General features: G+C 34.0%; 1 protein-coding gene and 1 long non-coding RNA gene across 2 annotated transcripts in view; both read right to left on the bottom strand.

Annotated features, from left to right (window-relative positions):
• Window positions 1-17,038, bottom strand: part of ADGRB3 (adhesion G protein-coupled receptor B3) — a 705,567-nt gene that overhangs the window by 462,979 nt on the left and 225,550 nt on the right. The gene's annotated exons all lie outside the window — the stretch shown is intronic.
• LOC114232490 (uncharacterized) lies at window positions 11,696-17,025 on the bottom strand. Its single transcript, XR_003618548.2, has 3 exons — window positions 16,911-17,025; window positions 11,926-11,984; window positions 11,696-11,824 (listed from the first exon to the last, which is right to left on the bottom strand). It is a non-coding gene; the product is annotated as an uncharacterized LOC114232490 (long non-coding RNA).

Below are 17,038 nucleotides of genomic sequence, written 5' to 3'. Positions count from 1 at the left end.
TTCTCTGTCTTTAGCAACTTGGCAATTTTTACTCTCTTGAACATATTTGATTAAACATGGTAGAGACATGGTCAAACATTTATGAACAAATGTTTATTGCAGAATCAGCTGAAATAGCAAACAATTACAAACTAAGGAACAACTAGTAAATAATAAAATTAATGCAGCATTTGAAAACCATTTTTTTAAAGAAATTTTAATGGCAAAGGGAAATGTTTTGCTACATTTATAAGCACATTTTAAAAGAGCCCATAGTATACTGATCTCTGAGGTTTATGAAAAAAAAATTTTGTCTTTATAATTAATTTTCTTTCTCAGATTATCCACAATGATTATAAATCATTTCTAAAAAAGAGAAAACGTAAGAAATTGATGTCTCTAAGTAAATTCATGTATTTGGGGAGAGTAGGTGGCAAAAGCAAACACAGAAACAGTCGTCAAGTTAATACATTCTGTAACTGTGAGGACAAAAAAGAGAAAATTGGGACAACAACTGGAAGGAATACTAGAGTTTAACTATTTGGGAAACTTTTTAACCTAATTTGCAAAACTCATTTACAGTTTGAAGACAAAGAACTGCTGTGAAGCAAGGAGACACAGGGATGATCACCGTTTCTGCTTAGTGCTGTGGAATGAGGTTGAAGATGGAGGTCACGGACCAGCCTGCAGCAGGTAGTATTTGAAGTGGGACACCTGTAATTGTCTGCTTGGCCAACCAAGCAGAAAGGGAAGCCTGCTAGAGTTGTAACTGCTATTGTGATGAAGAAGGATCACAGCATATTTTGCTGCAAAATGCATCTACTTCCAAGTAGCCTTATAGTTTCAGACCACAATTAAAGGAAGTATTTTGTTCAATCTTTATGGACAGGAAGTTAAGACAAATATAATAAGACAGAATTAACTTGTTATGAATTATTCTTAATGCCCGAGGCTCAGGAAGAGGTTTGTGCAGTTCATGTCAGCTTGAGAAAGGATAAGAAAAACATTAATAATGTAAACACACAGACTAGTTAGAAGACCTCCATATAGATATCCTAAATGATTTTTCATCTTGAGGAATAAAGCTGTAATAAACCACGGCATGGTTTTGGACCTACTATTTGGAACTACTAATAAAGAAATAACTCTTACATGATGATGCTATACATTGGCTAGATAATATAAACTACAAAAGAAAGCTCCAACAATCTAAACATACATTTTCTTCATTATGATATCATCCAATCTGAATAAATGTAATAGGAGATTGTATACCTTCTAGGCAATTGTAAACTGGAGGTGGCTTTGGACTTGCTGGTACATACAAGGAACTGGTGATTTAAAAGATAAGCATTAGGGAACTGTGGCTACAGAGAGAGGTTCTTACAATAGGAGGCTAGAGTGCAAATTCACTATTCATCTCCACAACACGGCCCTGGCTTTGGGAACGTCATGGATATTGCTTTCAAGTCTTAACTAAGTCAAATCTACAGTCAAAATACAATGAAACACTGGTCCCATGGTGTCCTGAGTCACTGCCATAATCACCGTCATTTGCATTATTTTGTTTCTAATATAATATTTGTACTTATAGGAACATTCTCACAGAAGCTTTTTTGAATTACTATTTTCAAATAAATATTTTCATGCCTAAACACCATTTTTTTTCTTGATGTTAATGACTGAAAGGGTCAAACACGGTTGTGTCTAAGATGAGAGCATTAGGCACATAAACAGACCAGGGGTCACCGCTGGGGTGTGCATTCTTGGAGATCGGGTGTGATGTTGCAGTCACTAACCTAGAAACCTGATGCTTACAGAGAAGAATGTGATACTCCAATAATGCCCGACTATAAGGTCTGCCCCTTCACTTTTGCTCTCTTTTCATTTTCAAATGTTTAGAAGAAAGAGCTTATGCCATGTTTATAAAACATTAATGTGCCTAAGAAATGTTTATCAGATTCTAGGGTAGAGAGCCCCAAGAACATGCATTTTGTCACAAGCACCAGGTAATTCCATAGAAGATCTCTACTTTCTAATAATCACTGCTCCTCAAACACAATTTATCCTTCACAATCTGTCCATGAAAGTGTTTGGTCTGGCTTACAGAAGACCAAAAATTTCACATAAACTATGTTTCTAACTTCTATTTACATATCTGAAGATTAATTAAAGCCAGTCTTCTATGGAAAAAACACACACAATTATTTAAACTAGTTATACTCTCCAATTTATATGGTCTCTACTAGTTCCTAGATGCCTTTCTTAGCAGTTTCACTAGTTTATTTTACCTGTTAGCAACTCCAGACTTTGGAATTTCCCACACCTATATAGAATCTGGTTATTCCATCTCATAACTTAAATCTAATGTCTTACTTTAGACTGCCACTATGTGCTAAATTCCCTAAGTAAATTCTTGAGTTTGATTCAGCAAAAGGTCATTGAAAGTTTACTATAATTTCTCCAGGTTGAATAAGTGAGAGTGCTTTAGCTACTGCACTTAGGGTGTTAGAGGTATTACAAGGGCCATCAGTCTTAGAGGCAGATCATAATTTTTTCAAGTTTCAAATAGCAGTAATTCAATTGCAGGTGTCCTAATTAAGTAAAACTGTCTATTTAAAAAATTCTACTAAGAAAGATATTGGGTTAATAGCTCTTTTAGGTTAAATTTTATCTATAGAATATTAAATATATACTAACATAAATAAATGTATTGGACAGGCTATAATTTTTTTGAAATATCATTTTTTGAAATATCATCATAAAATTTATAATCCTATTCCATTCATTAAGAAGTATGTGCTCAGAACTTTTCATGGTGGATTTTCATTAAAAATTGATAATTTAAGCTATTTCTTGATGTTAAGTAATGAGACTTAGAAATATGTTAATGTGAAATATTATTATTATTTTTAAACCTTAAACTATTTAACTTTGGGCTGTCATATCTGTTAGGTACTATGATCCTTCATCATGGACTATTACTTTAAAAGTCTCTCCTTGCCTCCCCAGATAATTTACCTTTTTTTCACAAAAGATTTCTTTTCTGGGTAGATCACTGTGGCTGCTCCTAGTAAGCTCAACTCAGAAGTGGAAATTATGGGCCAATTTGTTTTTTAATCTGTGTCCCAGATTCAATCATATGCCCTAGACTTCCAAAGGAGTCCCAATTAAAATACTCTGTACTCATAAATTCACCCACACTTATTAGCACATGTTGGTTAATATTGTTTTTATATTCCATATTCAGAGACCCTCAGAAACCAGAAATCTTATGAGATATTCCCTACTATTAAACAATTAAAAAATATCTCAAGAGCATATAATGTGAGGTCAGAGAGACTTAAAATCACATCATCTAACCCCTTCAATCTATTCTATCACAGAGTTTAAATTGGCAATGCTTATGCCAAGGTCATTAGATAGAGCTATTTCCAGTTTATCATCCAAATACAAGAAGTCTCATATGATTATATTTGGTAAAATGCAATTTTTTCCACTTTATAGCAAATAATACAATTAGTTTTCCAAAGCCTTATCTGAACAAGATGGTAGTCTTTGTCATGGCTTCTTTCAACATTACCATACAACCAAGAACATTATTCACAATTTTGGTTTTGAATTCCATACTACTAGTACCATATCTAAGTTTTTATTTAAATTATCTTATTCTGCATATCAAGTTAGGGGCATTTATGAATTTTTCTGGTATCATGAAGAGCAGTATAATGAAGGGCAGTAGACACCATTCTTTAGTGATTCATAATGAAAAAAGCAAACAATCTCCAGGGTATTTAAGTCATGACATGCTGTTTCTTACTTAATGAAAGATACATTAAAATCATTTGACACTACCATATGTTAACAATCATTTTCTAAGCAGAAACACACACACACACACACACACACACACACACACACACACACAACATTACTACAGATGGTTTGATTTCGTTTCCTAAAAAAAGTTGCAGGGAACAAACCCTCTTTCTGTCACTAAATTTTTAATGTGATAATAGTCACAGTTTTCCTTGAGTAAAATAACTGAATATGTATAGATACACCTGCAATTTTGAATCAGAGGTAGCAATATGAATAATGCCTAATTACTTGTAGACTGGTTTCAGAATATAGATAAGAAATCACATGGTACAAGATTGTAGAATCTATATACACCAGTATGATGTTACTGAAAACCCTATACCATGAGTAAAAAGGTTTGTAGGGAGTCATCCATACTCTTAGTTATGCTCTAGCATAATAACATATTATAACAATATATGAATTATATAATATATGAATCCATATATTAAGAATATGTTTATTTTAGCTAAAAATAAATTAGCATTAAATATTATCAACAAGGTACCATTTCTCTCATTTTAAAATATTTAATAAAAATATTTTAATAATCTTAAATAACTGAAAAAAATTAACCATAGTACTATCAATCTAACTCAACCCATTGTATTGTATTTTGTGACTTCCTTTCCAAGCTTTGTCCTCACATAGTTGAATAATTTTTTTCTGATTTTGTTTAAGATTATTTGATAAGAATTTTTCATTATATTATGTAGTGTGCATAATACTTTGTTTTTAAACTTGTATTTTAATGTATGAATTTATTTCTCTATTGTTTATTTATGTTGTTAGAATTTCATGACAATATTACAAGTCATGATAAAATGAACCATTTGTTTTAATTTTTATTGTAATAAGAACATTTCACATATCTGTCCTTTTAATAAGTTTTTATTTACTTAGTGTGGGAAAAAGTGTCTAAGATTGCTCCCACTGACCTCCACTTCTGGCATTCACACCCTGTGTAGTTGGAATGGCTGTTGGGTGTGGCTAGAGTCAAGAGATTTACTGATTTTCAGATACAAAAATTAGTTTTTTGCTTCTTGTGTTTTTTAAAATTATAGGCTCTGATCCCCCAAATCATGTATTAGAAATCATTTTCCTTGGCAAGCGTGTTAGAGGTGAAAGCTGAACCAAGATGCCTAGACTAGCAGAGAGGCACAATTATATTTGATGATAAGATTGGATCAGGCGCCCTGGCTCTGGCTGGTGTCACAGAGCGGTTAGAGTGCTGGCCTATGCACTGTAGGTTTACAGGTTCCATTCCCAGGTCAAGGGCACATACATGGGTTGTTGGTTTGATCCCCAGCCCTCGTCAGGGCACTTACCCAAAAAGAAAAAAAAAAAAAAGATTGAATCTGGTGATGATACTGAATATTCCTTCTATTAAAAATTCTTAGTGAAACATCAGATGCTCGTCCTCATCTCCATGCTCATTCCCCTGATTTTGTCCTTTGCCTACACACTTAGTGCTTCCCCAGCAAGAAACAGGTTTGTGTCTATTAAAGTTACTCACCTGTGAATTTTACCTTTGCAAGTATGATTAATTAAAACAGGCAGGTAAGAGTTCAATTTAAAAAAAAAAAACAAAACAAAACTGTTTCTTGACTAAAGCAAAACTATACTCACCATTTTTTGTTTGCTCCATAACTTTAATACCATCAATAATTTTTTTTTAAATTAGTTATTTCCCCCTTTCTCTAATAGCTGAGACAAATCAGACTGGAAGGAAAAAAGAAATTTTTGCTTCCCTTCGTGACAATTTCTGACCATGATTCCAAGATAATTTGGATTTTTCATCTGGTCTTCACTCTATATAGAATTTATTGGAGTATAGAGGACATTCAGAAGGTATTATAAATTTTCAATTTCTTTTACATATTTTTTCTAAACTCCATGTGATTATTGGCTATAAGGTCAACAAGTTGTAAGAGAAGTATAGCTTTCAAGCATTATTTGTACCTGAATCCCTTTTCTTCTTCTGTTTGTTATTAAGTGTCTATGTTCCTTTTAAGAGAAGCTGCTAGTTCCAGTAATCTTTCAATCCACCAAAAGGCCATGCTAACATTGTTTTTGGCTCTTGTCCTTATATCAGAACTTTATGTTCCTCATTGGAAATTGTTGCCCACACAAAGATATACCACTTCTATTTGTTTTGCCTTTTGCCACCAGTTCCATAATTTCTTTTAATAACACATAATTGTATGTTTTCTTTATAAAAACTAGTACTTGAAATTTTCATCTGCTAATGCAGACCACTTGGCTAATAACGTAAATTGTTTCTTTAAGAATATATACATTCAGCAGAAAAATGACATCACTGAAATTCCCATGTTCCCAACTCTAGGCACTAGATTTCATTTATCTGCTTTGGGTCTTGATATTTTGTATTTTTTAACCAGCTGTTTGGTGACTAGTCATCAGAAAACACTAGGAAGCATAGTGTGTAATACATTAATCCTTACCAATAGGGAGTTTTAAGAGAGCAAGACTTTATATACTCATATTTAAAGATACAAAGTATTTTAATGCATGAGAAGTTCAGTTTATTCCCTAAAATAGAAGCATATGACAAGTACTGTATTTTTCCCATCTTGTAGGACCCATGCAAATCTATGGGGTAGGGCACAGACAGATCTGCTCAATTCTACCCTCTTGTTGAAGTCAATTCTACCCCCAGACCCAGAAAGAAGTCCTTCCTCTTAAGCATCACAAATATTTGCAAAATCCTGGATACTAAATACACATTCCACATGACTTGCAAAAATAAAACAAAGGGAAAGGCAAGTGCAAAAGACATTTCAAGTCAGTATGACTTGCTTCAAATCCTTCAATAGGAAGTGTCGTCTGCACAAAATTGAACTTAGAAAAAAAATCCATCTCAGCGGATTCAGCAGCCTGTGAAGCCAAGAAAATATTTTCTGAACTAGGGAACAAGTAGAGTCACGTGTCTGGATCAGGATTATTATGCTAATGAATAATATTTGTTTCATTAGGAAATGCCTTCTAGATTTTTTTTCCTGTGTTTAACTCAACAGCAATTATTTTTTTCATTAACTCTCTTTACCTATGAGATCTTAATTTTTTTATTGAACTTATTGGGGTGACATCGGTTAATAAAATTATATATGTTCCAGATGTTTGTGCAATTATATAATACATCATCTTTATATTGTATTGTGTGTTCACCATGCCAAACCCAGTCTCCTCCCATCACCATTAAATTTTGGCAACATGTTGTGTGTGTGTTTTTCCAAAGTAATGCTTTCAATAACTAAAACATGCAAACTACCAAGTGATAAATGGAATTTTGTCTGATTATATTCATTGTACACTGAAATAAAAAAATGTTAATTCACTTAGCAAATGAATTAATAGTTATTTGAAGTAACAAATTAAACTTGTATCTTAACTATTATATCTGAAGTGAAATGTTCCTGCCAAAATTACAGGGGCATACCACATGTTCCTTAGACTCATTTAAATTTTGAGATCAGGAGCAGTTAGTGTTTTGATGGAGCTATCTAAGTAATTACTTCATCTGCATTTCACAGGCCATTAGTGCATTTTCCCCCCATACTAACCAACTCATCTGTGTATACAACATGAGTTCACAAGGTAATTATCTACTTTCTAACATGCTCCTTTAAGCAAGGGAGACAGATAAAGGAAACACACAATCTTTTGAGGACTCATGCTATAATTTTCACCTCTTGAGAGTCATCTTCCTTTTATTTTCTCAAATTCTTTTCCCTAGTAGGCTTAGTCTAGCAAGAAATTAATGTTATAAACTGTGTAACTCACATAGTACAGGAATTACTCCCCAGAATAGACACTGTGAAAGTTCAACAGTTATATTAGAAAAACCTAACATAGCTCAAACAGTGTGTCTCCTTTTTATGTCCCAAGTTTTCATTCAGAATGCTAAAACAAAGGCCCACTTGGCTTTCTTTAGCTAATGTAGGACATTAGCTAGAAAGTACAGTATTCCTACGTGGGTAGATTTTATGATTATCGAATTTAATAGGAATTGCCTGCTAAATAATAGGTCATGGAGTGACTACAGTTAATTCAATGGGACTATGAAAGAATTAGGATAAAACTTCATTAAAAGGTCATTTTATAGTATTATTCATGAGATTATAATTTGGAGAGAAATTTAGCTATACTATATTTTATATTAGAAGTTTAATTTGTATATTATTAAAATATTATTTAAAAATAAATCACATATATTATCTATACTTACATTATCTAAGAAATTTTAAGCTTTTCAAACTGACTTTTGTAATTACCCATTAGGATATGGGACTGTTTCGAATGAAGGAAGATATATAACTATTTGAATAAAGTTAATTTTAGAATTAGAATCTGTTTTTAAATTCCAACTTTATTTCCCTTGGAATTTATAAAGACTATGAATTGGTATAAAAATTTAAATACATGGAACTTAATCTTAACTTATTTTTTAAAAATAAACAGCATTCATTTAACTCATATTTTGGACATAAAAGTAACTTTATACTAGTGTATTAAGTTATACTGTTTCCTTTTTCTTTTCTTTCCACCTTCCTTCCCATTCCTTTTTTTTTTTTAAATCCTCACAGAAGGATAATTATTCATTTAATTTTTTTTATTTTTTATTTTTAAAGAGAGAGAGAGAGAGTGGAGGGGAGGGGGAGAGACAGAGACAGAGAGAGAGACAGAGACAGAGACAAACATCAATGTGAGAGAGACACATCGATTGGCTGCCTCCCAAACACGCTCCGACTGGGCCAAGGATCGAGCATGCAACCGAGTGCCCTTGACCAGGAATCCAACCCGAGACCCTTCAGTGCATGGGCTGATGCTCCAACCACTGAGCCAAATCGACCAGGGCTCTTTCTTTTTAATGTTTAAAACATGACAGCAGTGGAATAGGAAGCATAACACAGAAAAACAAACAAAAAACAAAAAAAAAACACAGCTAATTATCTTGGAGAAGGTTTCCTCTTTTTCTATATGAGTAGATATAAATCCCTATTTTAAATACTAAGGAAAAATACTGCTTTTCATATATATGTAATTATGTTTAATCTTTAAAGATGTATCTTAGACAAAGGTCTTTCATTTTAAAAACTTAAAAATGTTGCACCATCAGTTTCATTCCTAGAAAAGTAAAATTATATGAAAAATGCCATTTTCTTATTATTTAAGTAATGGAAGCAGTTCAACAGGCCACTGCTTATTTGTGAAAGTAAACCCATACAATGAAAGTAAACAACTATTTATCTGGGTGATAAATTGTCATTGTTTCCCATATATTCCCAAACTGTAACAAATCCTTTCTCTATTAAACTGACAATCTGGAAACCACAGGTTTTATTTTTTGTTTTCTACATGGTAATAATAGTAGTGTCTACCTTCCATCATTATTAACATTTCCAAGAAAAAAACCCTAAGTGAAAAGTTTCAGTGCTTTCAAGGGTCTTAGAACTTCAAAGAAAAGTATCAGAGGCAGGCATTAGAAGAATAGCTAAGAAACAAAATCTTCCTCTGGTGTAGGAAGAAGCTGGTTAGAACTAGGCAAGCTGAGAATTCTAGACTTGAGGCTATTTTATAAAGTACAGAAGTTATGCAACTTCTTTCCCCACTCTCCAAATTGTGTCCTTCAACTGATATTATTTTAGTTTCTTCTGGTTAAATTTACTATTCAAAGTATATAGTATACCAATCTGTATACATTTCTTTGAGTTTTTATTTGCTGAAATGTAGTCATTTGACAATAACAAAAAATTATTTATGAGCCGGCCAGCATGGCTCAGTTTTTGAGTGTCAACCTATGAACCAGGAGGTCACGGTTTGAATCCTGGTCAGGGCACATTCCTGGGCTGTGGGCTCCATCTCCAGTAGGGGATGTGCAGGAGGCAGCCGATCAGTGATACACTCTCATCATTGATGTTTCTATCTCTCTCTCCCTCTCCCTTCCTCTCTAAAATCAGTAAAAAATATTTTTTAAAAATTATTTATGAACACTTCCATTTAGTAGTTACATATTCTTTCAGCAGGCAGTGCTTTTGTTATTTGACCAACACTCAGCTATTGCACACATACCATATGCTAGGCACTCTGATAGGTATGAAAAACAGAAGACACACATGATCGCTGCCTTCAAGGAATTCATAGTCCAGTAAGGGAGGCTGAGGGAAATAAATGAGTACAGATTATAAAGAAAATACACTGTGTTGCGTAGGAGAATAATAGGGCATTCTGGCTGATTTGGAAAAAGGAGCTCAAGGAAGACTTCTCTGAGGAATGACACGTAAATAGAGGCCTGAAAGACTTTAAAAAAGTAAGCATGTAAAGAACAGGGAGAAATAGAGGGACGCATTAGAGAAACAAAGACCAAGGACTTGACCTGGGAAAGGATCAGCCTGTTGAAGGAGCTTGGCCCATGTGGCTGAGGCTTTGGTTGAGAGTGAATTCTTTCAGCCACGATTCAGTAGTTGGCATCCTATCCCCAGGCACTGAAGAGCCCCTGGAGAATTTTAAGCAGGGGAAGGACAGGTTGCAATTTATATTTTAGGGATGTCACTTGGTGGTGAAATCAGTGTTTTAAAAGTCTCTTAATGCTTTATATCAAGTCAGTAGCCACCATCCACATGTGACTATTTAAACATAAACTACTAATTAAAATTAAGCAAGATTTAAAATGCAGTTCCTCAAATTCCCATGTGGCTGCCGGCCACCATACTGGCCAGCACAAAGAGAGATCATTGCCATGGGTGCAGGGACGCTCTCCCAGGCAGCAGGCAGCGCTGCTCTGGAACATCGGCTCCTCCATGCCTTCCTAGTCTCCATTCTTCAGCTCCTGCACCTTCCCGCAGGCTCCGCCAGCTGTGTGATGGCTCTTGGCTTCCTCATTCTCATTCCTCCTGTTCTTGGCTCTTCCACTTCTATGCCTTCCTTCGCCATCAGCACTTCCCCTTCCCTTTTCTCTCCCTGTTCCAGACACAGCTTTCTGGTCAATTTCACAGACCTGTTTTGATGGCAACTTAAATTCAAGGTGTCCATAAATGCATTGTTTTTCTTCATGATCATTTACTTATCCTGACCCCTCTATTTTTTATTAATGACACTGGCAACGTCTTAGTCACCAGCTTTAAGTGGTGTGCACTCAGGCAGATATGCAATAGTTAGTTAATCATAGGTAATCTACCTTCATAATGCCTCTTACCTACTTTAATTTCAAATATTGCCAAATAAATTTTAGCCTAGATTATTGTTATAATTTCCATGATAAATCCATTCCAAATCAGCATTGGTAGATTAATCTTCTTAGAGTAAAGTTTCAAGCAAGGGCTTCAAAGATAGATGTTGCTTAAAGATACATACTGTTTTCCCAGGCTATAAAAATCATGTCGGATTTCCACTTTTTCTGTAGCCTGCTCTTTTTCATAGCTTGTTTGCTATTCCAGGAACCTGTCCTGTGCATTTCACCCTCAAACTTTGCTTATGCTATTCCCTTTCCATCTGCAAAACATCTCATCTCCACTCTATGGATTTCTATGGACTTTTATTTAAGACCCATCATAAATGCTACTTGCTCTTTTAAGCCATTCTTTAGATTCAAAACTTAGTATTTTCTTTAATTCCAAGTACAATTTTTAATTTATTTTATTTCTTGAGTTTACAATTTTTCATCTTGTATTACAGTTTATTAATGTCTTGTACCTTGTAATCTCTACAAACAATAATAGTGTATACATATTTATATCAAAGGCAGTATCAATCATATTTATCAAATTAAGTAATAAAAATATCCTCAAATTTATTACAAATTTTATTGCAGCTGTAAAGATATATTCTGCTTTGATTTATCTAGGTATCAGAATAAGTCTTTTTAAAATTTAGCAAGTATGGTATAACAATTTCCTTTTAAAAAGTTTGCAGTGAGAACTGAAGTCTTCAGTCACTTGGGGTTACTCAGATGGAGTGTTTTTACCTGTGAAAAGAAGCATAAAATTTTCTGTTTTGTCAGGGAAAAAGCATTTGCTAAGGATAAATTAAACATCGTATGTGAAATTCTCAAGTGACTGCACTTACCGATAAGTCAACCTCTGCCAAGATTTCAATTTTCAAATTCTTTAGCCCAAGATGAATGCCTGAGAATGCAAAAGTCACGATTTGCTCTTGGATACACGGCATGGTTCTCTTGATGGGTGGCATACAGAATGAAAAATAGATAGGCTGACATCTTTAAGTGTCTTATTGTTTCCTTAGGACTTTATTGGAAGAAGAGATTTCCAGAAGAAAATATTTTTATTATTTAAATCATAAAATGTACAGAACATATCATTGAAGTTTTATTTGGAGAAATCACTTGAACTATTTTAAATTCATAATTGGTTGATGGCCATGTATAGAGCTTTACAATAGTACTTGCTATTTATATCTATATACATTTAATACTATTTATATATAATTATATATCTATAATATATATGTAGATACAAAATTATATGTAAATTGTACTTCATAAATTTGGGTTAATCTGCAAACGCTAATGACAAGTTCCATGCTCCATGACATAGTCATTGCTACTCATTTAGATGTCAGTAACAGTTACTTGATATCAGTATGGAACAACGAACAGCATATAGTCTAAAATATGGACATCACATACAACTGTTCCACTAGTTGTCACCAAATATGCTCATGGTCTCGGGTTGATGAGCCATTAATAAAAATTCGGGAGCCAAATGTTAATACAACTTTTGGATGAGTTATTGTTCTAAGATGTTACTTTCTTGTTGTTGTTATTGTTATAACTTAAACCATGGAAATCAAGATGCTGAGCTGAAATGAAGTCTCAATTTCAACGTTTAGATAAGCAGGACACCATTAATTAATTTAGAATACACAGGTCATTCATTAGTTGCACCACTAAAATATTTTTGAAAGCTATACACTAAAAATTATACTTTGTCCCACTATCTTAACTTTTCTAATTGACCCCACTTTTCCCCTGACATCTACCTCCATCAGCCTTTAACGTGAGGTCATTTCTAACATTAAAAAAAAAAAAAAATTAGTGTGTCCCAAAGCAAATACCTTAATGAACATAATTTCTATGTTTGCTACTTTCTATCTATTTTGGCCAATTAATCAATTTGATATTACCTGTGGAGCATTAAATCAATAAGAAAATGAGGAAGTAATATAGATTCCAAATAATCCTCGCACATGTTAAGAACCAAGCACACCCCTGTCTTGGGGCTGGCCTCCCCATTTGCTCTTGTCTCAGCCTTAAAAGCTCCACACACTGAATATCTGCAGAGTTCTTCCAGGACCATGCTTCCATGCCATTTCCAAAAGTGATCATTGCCAACCATCTATGCAATAATCAGAGTCTCCATTTCTCTTCATGTACTTATTGTGCTTTATTTTTCTTCACAGCATTTATCATTGTGATTTATTTTTCTTCACAGCATTTATCATCATCCTTCCTTATATATTTACTAGAGGCCCAGTGCACGAAATTTTTGCACGGGGGGGGGGGGGGGTTCTGAGCCTGGCCTGCGCCCTCTCACAGGGAGCAGGCCTAAGCTGACAGTCAGACATCCCTCTCACAGTCTGGGACCCCTCGCTCATTACTGCCTGCTTGCTCGCTACTCTTTACTGCTCAGCTTGCTGCTCTTTAGAGCTGCCACAGAGGTGGGAGCGGCTCCCGCCACCACTGCTGCACTCACCAGCCGTGAGCCCGGCTTCTGGATGAGCAGTGCTCCCCCTATGGCAGTGCACTGACCACCAGGGGGCAGCTCCTGCATTGAGCATCTGGCCCCTGGTGGTCAATGCACACACATCACAGTGACTGGTTGTCAGCCATTCGGTCAATTTGCATATTAGCCTTTTATTATATAGGAAAACTACTTTTTTTTTTTTTTCCATCAGCCTCCCAATTACAATGTAAATGGAGGGCAGGAGCTTTATTCTTGTCATGTATTCAACACCCAAAATGTGTGTCCAACATCTGACAAAAAAACATAAATTGAATAAATGATGAGACCAAAACAATTCATCCTATTGGACAATTCAAGTGTGCATAGTCACCTGAATAGACACTCCTGATATCTACCTCTTCCATAATCATATAGAAATCTTATGTTCATGAACGAATTCAACTGTTAATTATGGAAAAAATCATATCAGATCATTATCATTTCTTCTTATAAATACATAAAAAAGTTATAAAACTGTTAATAAACCACTTTTCTCATTGATCTCCTGTAAAATCTTGACAAGTGGTTGTATATATGTTGCAACCCTCTCGTGTCTCCTCTGTTGCTAATTTAATTGATCAGTGAACACCAATTTAATCTCATCTCTCTGTCAATCTCAAATTGTACCCCTATAACCACATTTCCATTTATCTGTCTGATTATGAGAAGGATATATTTTCTTACTCTTTAACCCATTGTATGCCATTAGCATCTGTAGACACAAGCAGCAGACCTTCCCCACACACCACGCGTGTCTATTAAAATAAAATGTTTTCCCTATGTGGCAGCCCTGACCAACTTTAAAATCATTTTTCGTGTCATTGTTCGTGAGAATTTTTGGCCGAAAATACTCAAGAACACCCAAATTGTGAGTAATATATTTATTTTTACAATATTCATTGCAAATTGATTTTTTAAATTAAATTCAAAATATCTTGGCATGTGGGGATGGTTTCCATTTTGGATGCTTGTTAAGTAACTAAAATTTTGTGAGAAACTAAAAGGCGCTGTTTTGGCATGCAGTAAGCATGACACTTGGAAAGGAGTGCCAATATGAGAAGAATAAAAACTCAGCTCCTTTCACCTATCAAGTGTGTGAATGGATATTTTTATTTTTGTATTATTCATGTTAACTTTGAATTTTTCTAAATTATGCTGCCTGCTTAGACCTTGTACAAATAAGGTTCCCTTTAGGAGAAGTGTAGGGCTACCACTTAACTTTTTTGGCTTTTTCAAGAAATATCTCTTTTGATATATTTTAGGTATTTTTTATGAAGATTATCCCCATAAAAGAATAGTAAAATAAATTATATGAGATAGTTGGGAAATCTCATCACTTATTAATTTTAATTAAAACAGATATAAAATAAACAGTTTAGTGAAATTTGCATTGTTAATGTTAAACACCAGGTATTTAGTATCTGTATTTTTTTTGCTATGACACAGAAAATTGTTTTGCTTAACATAAGGATAGATATAACAAATTAATTATTTTAATAATCACTTAAAACTACTTCGGTTGGTTGATGATCATGAAATATATTTAAGAAATTGATTTGAAGCCTTGGCCAGGTTGCTCAGTTGGTTAGAGCATCATCCCGATACTCCAAGGTTGCAGGTTCAATTCCTGGTCAGGGCACACACAAGAGTTAACCAATGAGTGCATAAATAAGTGGAACCCAAACAATGTCTGTCTGTCTGTCTCTCTCTCTTTCTCAAATTAATAAATTAAACAAAATGGAATTGGTATGAACACTTGATGAAATGGGCAAAGAACATGCATAGGAAGTTCAAAATGGAAAAATACAAATGACCAATAAACAGTAGCATATAATGTTCACTTATAAGTAACCTGCAAAATAAAAATGAAAACCCTATGATATATGTTCTAGATAACAGACTGCTCATTCTTTTATTGTTGAAAGAGTGAGGAAATGGCTACTTACATATTCTCTTGGGGATAAAAACTGACTTCTATAAGGCAGTTTGAAAATATGTTTGACAAGATTTAAAATCGTACAGCTTTGACCAAACAATGTTGTTTTTAGAAATTTACTCTAAAAAATAATCAGACAAGTGTGTTAAAATACATATCCACATGCATATATATTGTGTGTATTATTAAAACAGTGTTGCAATAAAATACTTCTATGTATTTATATGTGTGAGTATGAATGTATTTTTATAACAACAGTATTTATAGTTTAAAATACTGAGAACCATCTAAACATAAAGAACTAGAAGTTTACTGAAGTAAAATTTCATAGAGGTTATAGGGATGAAACTGTACAATTATTCATTGAAAAGAAATTCACAACTAATTATGAGTTGAGAAAAACAGGTCATACAACAGTATATTGAGAATGACCACATTTTCAGTTCATAAAATATAATCACATTTCTGGGACAAAATTTGTATTTTATGTATATGCAGAGGCGATAAGCTGAGGGATTGATGCTAACCTATTATTAGTTACCTTTGGATGATATGATTATGACTGATTTTAATTCTAATTTTTTCCAGTTTTTTTAATCTGTGTTAATTTTGTTAATATATTTATTTTAAAAAGCACTTTGAAATACTGCCTAAAAATAAATAAGATATTTTGGTTGTAGACAGTTTATTAAACCATAACCGATCGTATGGAAATAAGTTGTGGTGAGGTCTAACTATGCTTTTAGAAAGCTATTATTGAATAAAGAGTAATAAAGCATATATGTGAGACAGTTCATATTTCTGACAAGTGTTCCATTTTTACTTTCTGGTTATAGAAAAGTTATAGCATCATAAATAGTGATCGATGCCCCAGATACATCCTTTAGAAGAGAGACTCATGGGGAGTTATATTAAAGATGTACACAGTAGGTAATGAATATTGCACTTCGGGTTTCTGAAAAACATTAGTGAGAGATAAGTAAATAATGTCAAAACAGGTTGTTGCCAGCATACTATACTAGCAAGTCTAAAAGACCCGTATTTGATGATGGTGGGGGTATGGGGAGACTCACTTACTGTCAGAACAAGGGAGTGAAAATGTAGGCTAAAAATAGAGAGCATTTCTAGTTGATGTGTATGCTATATACCTTACTGGGAAATATGGTTGTTATTAATTTACTGAATTATAGTTCATCAAACATCCCAATTAGTTAAATAATCACAGAAACCATCCCCCAAATGTATGAGGTACATATTTCTGTTTTCTCAGGTTCCTCACTTTTCCTTGAGTTCCATATTCAAACAATTACCCGGTCCTGTCTTTTCTTTTCCTTCCCCTCCTGCCCCCCCGCTCCCCCCCACCCCGCACTTACATTTGACCTCAAAAACATTCCTTTTCCATTTTCATAGCCATACCGTAGCCCTTGGCTGACTCAGGCCAGGATTCTTACTGTTGGCTTCTAGGATGAGGATCATTACTTCTTTCCAATCCCTTTGATAG

Source organism: Eptesicus fuscus, chromosome 10 (genome assembly GCF_027574615.1).
Source record: "Eptesicus fuscus isolate TK198812 chromosome 10, DD_ASM_mEF_20220401, whole genome shotgun sequence".
Taxonomy (NCBI): domain Eukaryota; kingdom Metazoa; phylum Chordata; class Mammalia; order Chiroptera; family Vespertilionidae; genus Eptesicus; species Eptesicus fuscus.
This window is presented reverse-complemented; position numbering and strand designations above follow the sequence as displayed.